This window comes from Canis lupus, chromosome 1 (assembly GCF_003254725.2).
Source record: "Canis lupus dingo isolate Sandy chromosome 1, ASM325472v2, whole genome shotgun sequence".
In the NCBI taxonomy this organism is placed as follows: Eukaryota; Metazoa; Chordata; class Mammalia; order Carnivora; family Canidae; genus Canis; species Canis lupus.
This window is the reverse complement of record NC_064243.1, coordinates 88855225-88867276: the sequence shown is the minus strand read 5'-3', so window position 1 is coordinate 88867276 and position 12052 is coordinate 88855225. Positions and strand designations below refer to the sequence as shown.

At 45.2% G+C, this 12052-nt stretch overlaps 1 protein-coding gene across 6 annotated transcripts in view; it reads right to left on the bottom strand.

The window, feature by feature from the left end:
• LOC125752240 (uncharacterized) overlaps window positions 1-12052 on the bottom strand; it is a 102259-nt gene that overhangs the window by 25987 nt on the left and 64220 nt on the right. Inside the window, exon 3 of one of the 6 annotated variants that reach the window (XR_007401268.1) lies at window positions 3346-3495. The exons of the other annotated variants lie outside the window; for them this stretch is intronic. The gene's annotated coding sequence lies outside the window, so the exon portion shown is untranslated. The remainder of the gene's footprint in view (window positions 1-3345; window positions 3496-12052) is intronic. 6 annotated transcript variants of the gene reach the window in all.

Here is a 12052-nt window from a genome sequence, read left to right as displayed (position 1 = left end):
TTTATTTATTTATTTAATCTTTTTTTTTTATTGGAGTTCAATTTGCCAACATATAGCATAACACCCAGTGCTCATCCCATCAAGTGCCCCCCTCAGTGCCCGTCACCCAGTCACCCCCCCGCCCCGCCCTCCTCCCCTTCTACCACCCCTTGTCCGTTTCCCATAGTTAGGAGACTCTCATGTTCTGTCTCCCTTTCTGATATTTCCCACCCATTTTTTCTCCTTTCCCCTTTATTCCCTTTCACTATTTTTTATATTCCCCAAATGAATGAGACCATATAATGTTTGTCCTTCCCTGACTGACTTAGGAAATGGTCATTCAAATGCAGTCTTCGTCTCCTGTCGTCTTTGACCCCTCCCCACCGGCTCGGACACTCTGGTCATCCTGCTTATTTCTCAGACTTGCCAAAGGAGGGGCGCCTCAGTGGCCCAGCGTCTGCCTTCAGCTCAGGTCATTATGATGGGCTCCTGGGATCGAGTCCCCATCTGCGGGGAGCCTGCTGCTCCCTCTGCCTATGTCTCTGCCTCTCTCTCTCTCTCTCTGTCTCTTGTGAATAAATAAAATCTTTTTTTAAATAATTTTTAAAAATGTGCCAAAGGAGGGTGCCTTAGTGCAGTCCGGGTGGGCATCTGACTCTTGGCGTCTGCCCGGGCTGTGATCTCAGGGTCTTGGGATCGAGCCCTGGGGCAGATCCTTGCTCAACATTTGGGGGAGTCTGCTTGGGATTCCCTCTCCCCCTCCCTCTGCCCCTCCCGCTCACGCTCACTCTCTTCTTCTCTAAAATAAATAAATAAATCTTAAAAACAACAACGAAAGCTTGCCAGACGTTCCCCCACCTCCCAGGCTCTGCAGACCCTGCCCCCGGTTCCAGGGCTGTGCGCCCTCTCATGCTGCCCCGTTTCCCCGGGCTTTACCTAGCTGGCCCCCGTGTATCAAACGGGTCTCACCATAAATGTCCTTTCCTGGGAGGGGCTTTCCCTGACTGCCCCAAATCAAGCCCCTGTCTTCTCCCCGCTGCTACGCTCGCTCATTCCGGGTACAACCGTGGGGAACCGTATCTGTTTATCTCATAGGGGTTTCCTCCAGAGCCTGCCGCTTCCCCGCCGGACACCTAGCAGGAGCGTAGTGTCTGGCGTGGTGCTCAAAATAGGTTCACACAAATAAGTGAATACCAAGAAAAAGTCCACCGCTTTGAACAATTTTGTGAGGATACCTTTTATAATTAAAACAGCATACCCCAATCTGTTTTGAAAGTTTAGTTAAGCTTTACTGGGATTTGAGAAAGAGGAGTATTTGTACAACGAATGCTACCTGAAGCAACAGAAGAAAATAAAAATTCTTTCTTTATCCCAGAAATCCATGAACTTACTCTTTTCTAAAACTGGCCTTGATAAACTCCCTGCGATCACTTATGTCAACAGGAGGGTAGAGTGGAAAGGTCTTTGAAAAAGCGAAGAGGCCTAGAGGCGCTTTACAATGTAGAGGGTTAGTTCCCAAAAGCATAATTGACCTAAACGATCTGCCAGGTTTCCCTGCAGGGTGGGGGTGGAAGGGCATTAACCTCTCTTTTTCCCTTTTCTTTACCCTGTGCGTTCCAGTCCATCCATCATTTTCAACTATCCTCCTAAACGTAGCCCCTTCTCCCCCCAGAGGTAGTGGCCCTGAATGAAAATAAAATAAAGGACATTACATTAAGAGACTGTAGAGGTTTTTTTCTAAGAACATTTTCTTCTTTAGGTCTGTGCTACATTTTGTCTTCGATTGTTCTCAAGTGGCCCTGGGGGCATTTCACAGAAATTAGAAGTCAGCTGGTCAGACCATTTGGTTCCAGATCCAGCACCTGCCCATCGTGACACTGAGCAAGTCCCGTAGTCCGGTCTCAGCCCCCATCCCTCCTGTGCAAAAGAGGAATACTGGCGCCTCTCTCATAAGCTGACATGGCCATGCATGAGTATTACAACATGTGAACACTTTAGAAAAGGGGGGGAGGGTAGAAAAAGGAAAGAAAACCTCACCTTGGATCCACTATGAACTATTTATCTACTTATGTAACCTGGACTCTGTGGGTTGCACCTGTTTTTTCTAAAAGCATCAAATGAAGGGGTGGTGGGCTACAGGACCTCTGTTGTGCTTTAGTGTTGACATTCTCCAGCTCATGGTAAATGACAAAAGAGCTGGAGGTTCTGCTTTTGCTCAAGATTGTGTCACTCCAAGCTGCCAAGTGCACAATGAAGCTATCTAAGAAGTACTTACTTGTTTAGTTAGAAATGTGGTTTTTTGGTTTTGGGGTTTTGTTTCGGAGGGATTTGTTGCCAACTGGTGGGATTTGAAAGTGTTTTCCCTGTGGGAGGCAGATTCGGAAGTCTGGCCTGCTGAGACACTTTTGGAAGCTGAAACTAATTAAAATATTTATTTTAGCCCCCGTAGCTAAGACGCAGCAGGGGAGAAAGTCCAACATTCATTTTTATGAAAGTGTAATTATATTCACTAACCTTTTGTGTACCCTGTTCGGCAACTGCCCCGGGGCCACCCCACCTGCTCAAACACCTGCCCAGTGTGCGAGCATTTGGTAGAACAGTACTTAATGCCTGAGCTAAGGGCATGTGGGCTTCCCCACCGCCACCAAGGACAATAGAGCCTTGTTACACATTTCATCACCTATAGACTCACCTCTGGGGGAAGTATTTTCCTAGTTTCACCTTCAAAGAGACCTATAAAGCTACGCAAAAGAGAAAAAGAGAAGGAGAGAGAAGCTAAAATAGAAGGTAAGGTCCATTTCTGTAGGTGATATCATAGAGATTGAGAAAGACAGGAGACTATGTAAGAGTCCACCACCCACCCTACTTCCTGACCGCTTATGAAACCCTAAGAGAAGTGTAAAGTCACATTATGAGACAAGCTAATGTAAACATGAATGGTTTTTGAGTGGCAAAAACTAAGGGGGTAAAATTAATCATTTTACTTGCACTGAAGACAAGTGTCTCCGGGGATGACACTGGTAGAACTAGGAGTGCACACAAGGTCCACGCATCAGCTAGGTGGTCCACTCGCATTCCCTGTTACTCCTTCCTACTCTTCACCATCACTGTCGCCATGAATACTCTACAAGTGAGGAAACTGAGACCCCTGGAAGATCAGTGACTTGGGAACTAGTTCTTAGCAGTCTGCGAACATAGACTGAGAGATCCCATGGACAACCCCTGAGGTTGGAGCTCCAGCTCCGCTAATGACCAGCAAGCGTGATTTTGGACAAAGCCCTTGTCTCGCTGAACCTCCATTTTGCCTTCTGTAAAAGGGAGGTGATAATGAACTACCCTTCCTGTGAAGATTCAACTAGTTCATACCTGTAAGATACCCGGCACATCACCTGTCATAGGAGGCGTGGTGAATCATGGGGTGTCATCACCATCTGCAATGACCGTGCACAACTGGGGGGCAGCAGAGTCAAGATACCTTGGGTGGTTGTATTCTCATTCTTTCATTCCTCCAGTTTTCTAAAACCAAGTTCGGAGAAAATCAGAGGTCATAGAGGATGGATAGGGAGAACACGAGAAGTGCAAAGAAACAGTCCTCCTATCTCCGGAACACACCCTACATGGGGCCTTTGACTTCCATCCCAGGCATTAGAGAAAAATCTGTTTGATGAGCTAAGAAATATTTGTTTTTAACAAAAGAAGAGACTCTGTAAGGCTTCTAGAATTCTCAGCCTTGATGATGAAGAGGAATTACAATGTACATATTTTATTGGTACAGGTGGACTCCCCATTTCCCGCCTCCCCAAGACTTTTCTCACACACATTCACCCTTTCTCTCTCCCTTTTCTACCTTTTGACATCACCTCATTCTTTAAGAGCCAGTCCAAATTCTATCACCTCTCCACGATTTCCAGACCTCCCCTCTCTCTGGATGCCAATACATTTATTTTTAGTTTAACACTTAATTGATTTTTCTGTTTCATATGAACTAAACTCCCTCAAATAGATTGTGTACTTCCTTTGTCTATTCCATAGGGTTTGATACTAAGTTGAAAAGCCATGAGGCTCTAAATAGAGGCGTGCTTTGTATAAATTCTTGTTGAGAAGTGGACTGGTTTCCGCCTTTGTGAAACACTCACCTGGCAGTGTGGACTGAACTATGAACTTGGCACAGAATTTAAGACTTGGCCCCCATCCTCAAGGAACATTCACCTCTAAAGAGAACAAAGCTCACAGCATCTCATAACTGGAAGACACTGTGTCAAAGGGCTGAGCAGCATGAGTTCTAGTTAATTTCCCTTGCTTTTCTTAACATTCAAATGTACATAATAGTGGTAACTACTTTATAGGATCTTTTTTGGGCTTAAACAAGATAATGCAAGTCAACCTCGGTGCAGAGCTTGGCATATACTAAGAGTTCAAAGTTGGCTATAGGTAGGTTTAGAAATGAGAAAAGTAATAGGCCAAGGTAAAACAATAAACACTCAAGAGGCTTACCTGGACATGTTCCAGGTACAGCTCATGCTGCTGTGTAATTATTTTTAAGGCATTTTGTGCTAAGTATGTACCTCACAGTAGGAATAGACACTTCTGCCCATGCCATTTCTGTGCAGTGGAGCAGAGAGAGGGAAATAATGCTAAAGAATTGGAAGGGAGCTCACTTCTGGGTCTGGGAAGATGCAGATGGGAGGTGCCTCTGTAAGTCATGGCCATTTATTGTGACACATAAAACAACAGAGTCCCAGGTCATGAGCCTGGAAGAATTGCTTGCTGCACATTCCATTATGAGTGCAGGAGTGGCGGAGTTCACTGAGCTACAGTGGAACTGTTTGCTTTTCTTCAACAGAGTCCCCATTAAAAAATAATAAATAAATAAATAAATAAATAAATTTGTTTAGATTCAATTTTATTAATGTACCATATATTATACATTCAGGGGTGGGATTCAGTGGTTTATCAGTTGCATATTATGACATCAGTGCTCATGACATCTGTGTTGTCCTTAATGCCCATCATCCGGGTACCCCAACTCCTACTCCCCACCCCTCCGGCAACCCTTAGTTTCTCCCTAGAGTTAAGAGTCTCTTATGGTTTGCCTCCCTTTCCATTTTTCTCTTATTTTTGCAGAGGCCCTGTTTTAACATAGATAGCATTTCCTTTTTCTAAGGACTGCTTTGAGGACAACAAGCAGGCAGACTTGATGATTTGAGCTGGAATCATCTGGCTTTGGAGGCATCTTGTGGCACAGCTGCCTGGCTCTGGGAGCAGTCGTGTCCAACAGTGGCACACAGGAAGGGGGAAACCAGCTCTTGGGGGGGGGGGAATGCCTTTGGTCTCCCCCAAGGGGGGTCTGGGAGTCCTTTGAATCATAATGATTTGGTTTCTGGTGGTTGCTGGTCCTGTTGGAAGCACCTATAACAACAAAATGAAGCTCCCCAGCAACTGCACTTCCCGTGAGGGCACAAATAGCTAAAAGGGGGTTCTGGTTCAGAAGCTCCCGTTCCAAATTTAACCTGTGTTTTTGGTGAACTTGGTGGGGGGTGGGGTGGACACCTGCCTAGAGGGTCTCAGGTGGATCCTATTGATATGCATCCCCACAGCTGGGGAAGTTGCAGTGCTAAGTTGCACTTGGTTGAACTATGGTTTTGGATGTGATCGTGCTCCTCGCCTGAATGAAGATAAAAGAGAACCGCCTACAAGGACAGATTCGGCAGAAGCGTGTTGAAATACACAGGGGAAGCTTGGCAGGCTCATGGCAGAGGGGCTGACAGCTAGGAAGGTGAGAGGGTAGACGCCCAACGAACAAGAACGGTATAGAGAGCTTCCTCCCTCTGTGCCCTGCGATCAGGACCATACCTGCGTGACCTTGGTTCTCCTCCTCCCCCTGGGACGTAGGGACTATGATCTTCCACTCATTTGCAGCTGCCCTAGGTGCTAAGTCAGACACCTGCCCAGAGAGTTACTTGGACCAGAAAGTTCAGAGGCAGGACTTGAATGCAGACCGGTCTGATTTCAGAGTCTGCTCCTTCCACCATACCAGCCCTGTGAGTCCCTAACACTGGCTTCGCTGACACCAACACATATTGCACACCTGCTGTGGGCAGCGCACAGACCCCCGGGCAGGGGGCATGGTAAAATCGAACCAAGTGTGCCTGTAACGTAGCTCTGAAAGTTCTCAAAAAACAATGAGTTCTTTGCGTGGTCACTGATTGGATGAGAATAAGGGCCATCTCCCAAAGGGAACCGTAATCCTTCCTGGGGAGGATACCCTATCTGCTCCCTATCCGGAGTGCCCTGCCCAACAGCCTGTACCTAGAAGGCTCTGGAGAAACATCTCCTGATGCTGCAGGGAGGGGCTGGGTGTCCTAGAATAAAGCAGGGCTTGCGGCTTACGGTCCTGAGCTGGGGTCCCAGCTCCACACCACACTAGCTCAGTGCCCTGGGTAAGACAGCTCACCCTTTGGGGACCCAATTTCCTAGTTTACAGGAAAGGAATAATAAAAAAATGAAAATATAACATATGCCCTGGTCCACTTGACAAGGCTCTGTGCAGATCAAAGTGATTATATAAACACGCTGTAAAAACACTGTAAGAAATGTCTTCATTGAGCTTTATTCCTTGGAAATACTGCAGGAAGCAGGAGGGGATATTACAGAGGATGGAGTGCTTGGGGATGACCCCATAGAGGAGAAGGGCAAATGAAGCCACACAGCCTTCTGGATTCTAGAAGCCTTAAACTGCTGAGTTCTCATTTCAGGGCAGATCATAATTATATGTTTGAAGGCTGGAGGGGTGAAGGATGGGATCCAAAATTCTGTCCAGCTCTGATTCAGGGGCAGTAGCCTTGCCATTGTTTCTCCCTGTAAGATCCGCTGGCTTCCGCACCTCGGGAGTGACATCTCCCCAGGAGCAGGAAAGCCTAGTGGTCAGGACTCAGGGTCCCGATTGGGAGTTCTTCCTACAACAGAGTTCTTCACCAACTCTAAAACCATATCTGAGCAGAAAGAAAAGATAATAGCATCCACCTTAAAAGGTTATTGAAATTATTTATTTTTAAATATTTTATTTATTCATTCATGAGACACAGAGAGAGGCAGAGACACAGGCAGAGGGAGAAGCGGGCTCCGTGCGGGGAGCCAGATGTGGGACTCGATCCCAGGACCCCAGGATCATGACCTGAGCCAAAGGCAGAAGCTCAACCACTGAGCCACCCAAGTGCCCAGTTATTGAAAATATTTAAATGAGGTAATTCCTATAAAGTGTTGAGCCCAGGAGCTGGGAAAGAATTATAGGCTATGAGGAATATTATTATTACATTTACAGTTATGGCTACTACGTATTCCTGATCTTCTTCTATCAACCTCACCCATTTCCATTAAAGTTCAATATCCTAGACAGAGATTTTAAGGCCCTTGGTAAAGGTTAGTGAAATCAATGAACTGAAAGTCACTAAAAAGTTGTAAGGAAAGAATCAGAAGCATCACCTTCCCTGGATCCAGCTTTTCCCCCAATAATCCAAATTAAGAACCCCAATTAAGGCAGAGATAATCTGCTTTACAAGATTATGCCTCAGTGACATTGAAGGAATATTATATTGTGTATCCCTTTGGTTGAGAGTCCCAGAAAGAGCTTTTGGAGGTGGGGTAAGGCAGTCAGTGTCATTTACTATTAATTGCCTTCAATTTCTAGGCTTTCCTAATCCCAAAGTCATGCCCCCCGGCATCCCCCTCACAAAAGGACACTGAATAGTCACAAGTCTTCCTGATTCAGCCTCCAAAAGGAACGTTAACACAAATGTCATTACCTGTCTTCAGGATTTATAGGGTTGGGGGAGGTTTTTCTTTTCGAATGGAGAGGAAGGAGGGAAGAAGAAAAGCTAAAAAGCAAGTCTCAGATTTCCAGAAGTAGTGACGGACACTCCCCACCCTCGAGGCTTCCTTTCTCTCAAGAAAAACAACACTCCTGGTGTTTCCCAGGAGAGCCTGGGGCCTAGCCCCAAGCAGACAGATGGTAGTGATCCCACCCTCCATTTTGCTGGCCAGAGTCACTGGAGGTTAAAGAAGAGGAAGTAAGTGAATTCAAGCGTACATCCTGATAACCTGAAGCCACAGGACCAATGTCACTCAGTCTGTTAAAAATGACCAAAGACTCTTCTCTTGGTAAAAAAAAAATTCAAAAAACCTGAGCAGCCATTTTGTGTCAAGGAGGCTGCCCGAGTCCAATGCACAGAGTTCCTGATGTGTCTTGGTTGCTTGTGGCATTGCCTTGACACCAGCAGACCTCTCTGGAAGAGAGCACTGGGCAGAAGGAAGGCAAGTGCTTTGTGTGTGAAGCAGAAGGAGACATTGCCTTTCAGGCCCAGCAGATATTTGCCCTCAGGCGACTCAGCAGAAGCCTGGAAATCCCAGAGCAGCAGCTTGGCAGTCCCGCGTGCTACACATTCGCCTGAGCATTTTTATGCTCGTATCAACACTTGTCCTTCTGTTTGTGTAGATTAACTTTAAATAAACTTGTTCTCTTTTTGGGTGGCATTTCTTGTTTCATTTCTCTTGATTTCTCTCCCCCTTACATTTCATAATCATTCCCATTCCCTCTGTGACACTTTGGGAGCAGAAAACCTTTCCCTAGGGGATGATGTCATGATCACCTTCTGGCCACAAAGGCAGGAGTTCATCTTAAGGGGGAGGACACCCGCCTGCCTGCTCAGACTGGCTCTGAGCTGATGTGTCAGTCAGCACCTTCTCTGGGGAGGCTTGGAGCCCAGTGTGGCAGTTAGGACCACATGGGGGGGCAGGTGACACCTTGAATCCTGTCCTTACCAGCGAGCATTTCATCTCTTAACCCCTGGAAACCTCAGCTTCCTGGTCTCTGAAGTTGGGATGACGGTAGCATCCACCTCGCAGGGATGTTCTAAGGATTACAAGATATTATAAAGTTTCAATAAACCCTAAGTCCAAGTGTGGTAGTTTATTGAGGCCTCATTTACCTAAACACCTGACCCAGAAGATTGAAGTAGATGTGCTTAACATAGTATGACATCTTTTTTTTAAAGAATTTTTTTATTATTTATTTATTCATGAGAGATAGAGAGAGGCAGAGGGAGAAGCAGGCTCCATGCAGGGAGCCCGATGTGGGACTCGATCCCAGGACTCCAGGATCACGCCTTGAGCCAAAGGCAGGTACTAAACTGCTGAGCCACCTGGGAATCCCCTCTTATGACATCTTTAACGTGATCTGCACTTTTCCTAAAAATTATAATGCTTTCATGACTTCCCGTCCTGCAAGGTGATCTACCTTGAGGTGGATGAGGACAAGATGTAGTCCATCCTGAGCTGCAGCACCCTACTTTCTCACCCAAATCCCTATCCATCTTCCACTTTTTACCACACCTTCTCTTCAACCTCATTAGGATCACCACATGACCTCTACTTTGGATCCCATACTCTCCCACCTTCCTTGGGAAGAAACCTTAGATATATCAATGATCCCTTCTCTGCTCTCAACTAGGTCCTTCCAATCCAGTATCTGACCCCCTCTCAGTGCCTCCATGTTAGAAAGTAACCTCCCTTGGCCACGTCCCCACTCTGGTCCCTACTCCACTTTCCCCCTCCTTTCAGAATCAGCCTTTTAACAAATTATGCATTCATTGCTGCCATTTTTCAGACCCAATTCACTCCTCTGTGCATTATAATCTGATTTCCAGCCCAATCTTCCAGGAGTCCTCAAACCACTCACGCTCTCCATGTTGTAAATCCAAAAGACGTTTTCAGTTTCATCTCATTGACATCTCACCAGCATTGGATGTGGCGGCCTCTCTTTTTGGACTTCCTTGGCTCTGGGATCTCGCATCTTGGTTTCCCTCTCACCTCTCTGACTGCTCCTATTTTGTCTGTTTCCAGATCATTCTCCTCCCCCTTTCATTAACTGTGGAATTTTCTTCTGAAATTATTATCAGTTATGGTTTCAATTATCCTCTCCATGTCAGTGGAAACCCACTTATATGTCCCATAACAGACTGCTCCTCTGTCATCCAGACCTACATGCCCAACTACCTATTACATCTCCATTTGGAAGGCATTCCTCATGAAAATGTCTAAGACCAAGTTCATGATCTTTCCCAGCAATCTGCTCCTCTTCCTTTATATGCTGCTCAAGGAATGGTACCATAATCCATCCTGTGTGTATTATCCCCTATGTCTTCCTCTCCCTCATTCACCATAGCTAATTTATCACCAAGACCTACTTTCTCTTCCATTTCAGAAATATCTCTCAAAACAATCCCATTCCTATGCTGCCATCATGATATGTTTTCCTGGACTTCTTCCCCATTTGTTCTGCTAACCCAGCCCAGTTCCTTTTGCCACTGCAGCCAATCATGTCATGTTCTTTGAGAAAATGTGTCAATGACTTCCTATTGATCCCAAGAAAGTAACCAAAATCCTGATATAGTATGGCAAAGACTACTTTTCCATAGTATCCATTTCCCCCCCTTTACAAAGATCTGATAATGTTGGGATGGCATTGTATCTTTCTCTCACACACACACAAGATACTTTTAACCTCCTATAGAAAGAGGAATATAACCTATAAAGATGTAAGCAGAAGCTGTTAAATGGAGTGGCTAGGAAAGTCCTTTAAAAGGACTTGTAAATCTTCATGCCTGAAATGTGGATATGATGGCTTAAGCTCCAGCAACCATTTTGAGACCTTGAGGATAGATGCTAGAATTAGGAATGGTAAGGTGAAGGAAGCTTGTGTCCTGGTGACTTTGTAGAGCCACCATACCATGTAAGACTTGATGGTCTACTTCTGGGCTTCTATGTGAGAGAACAAAATCCTCAGTGGATTAAACTCACTATTGCTGGATTTCTGGCTCTAGCAGTTGAACTCAGTCTCCTTGATAGCCACAGGCTTTACAACATCCTGTGTGGCTGGTGTTTACCTTATCAGCTTCCTTCGCCCCACTCTTACTTACCCTTATGTTCTTCAATACACACTGGCCTGAGTTCAGTTCTTCATATACATCAGGTCAGGGCTTTCCTGACCAGGGCCTTTCTATACTTTCCCCTCTGTCCATAGGACTTTCCTTCATGACCCTTTGTCCTCCCACCTAATTTATGTCTAATCATCCTTCAGGTCGCAGTTGGTGCAGAACTTTCTTAGGAGAGTCCTCCCTAAAACTCTTTTCCTCTTCACTCCCTCATTCTATCAATCTAGGATAGATTCTGTGTTAGGTGCGGTCACAGAACTATATTTTGCTTCAGAATACTATTCTTAGCTTTAGTAATTAGTCATTCACCTATGTAATTATTTGATAAATATTTCCCCTGTTAGATTTGAACTTCATGAAAGCAAGGGCTAAGTCTGTTTTTGTCTGACATTTTATTTCCAGCTTCTGGCACAGTCCTTGGGTGTGTGTGCATGCGTGTATGTGTGTGTGTGTGTGTGTGCGCGTATGTATTTGGCACCTAATAAATACTGTGAAATGAAGAAATCAATGAAGATCTCTAGTCCATTTTTCATAATCTGTATCAGGACTCCTAATTCTCTTTTGCCTTAACCAGTTTCTTGCTAAAATTTTCAATCACCTTGCACTAACACTTTCATAGTGTTTCATGGCTTCAGAATACCTTCATACAAATCATCTCATTTTCAGTCTCTCCAACAGCCCTGTAAGATACTTAGAGAGTAGCAGATCTTTTCCTATCAAGCCTTTCAATGTAAAATCAGTTATTACTGATCTGTTTAAAGGGTCACCCAAGTTTGTGACCTCATTCCCTCTCATTTAAATCTGGAACCTCAGCAATAAATTGCAATTTTGAGAATTTTTCTACTGGTCTAGGGCCATCCATGTATATACTCAAACTGAAAAAAGACGAGTTAGGCAATAAACTCTTCACAACATACCCCCTCTCCCTGCCTCCCATCCAAATATGGCTTTCTTGTCCAATTCAATTCCCTTGACCTCAGATCCCAGGTGATGCTGATGCTGGTGCTTCAGGTATGCTTTGAGAACCACTGTTATAGAGGCTCCTCAAGGAAAGAGGATGCATTTCTGTAAAGGAATCTGGCAGT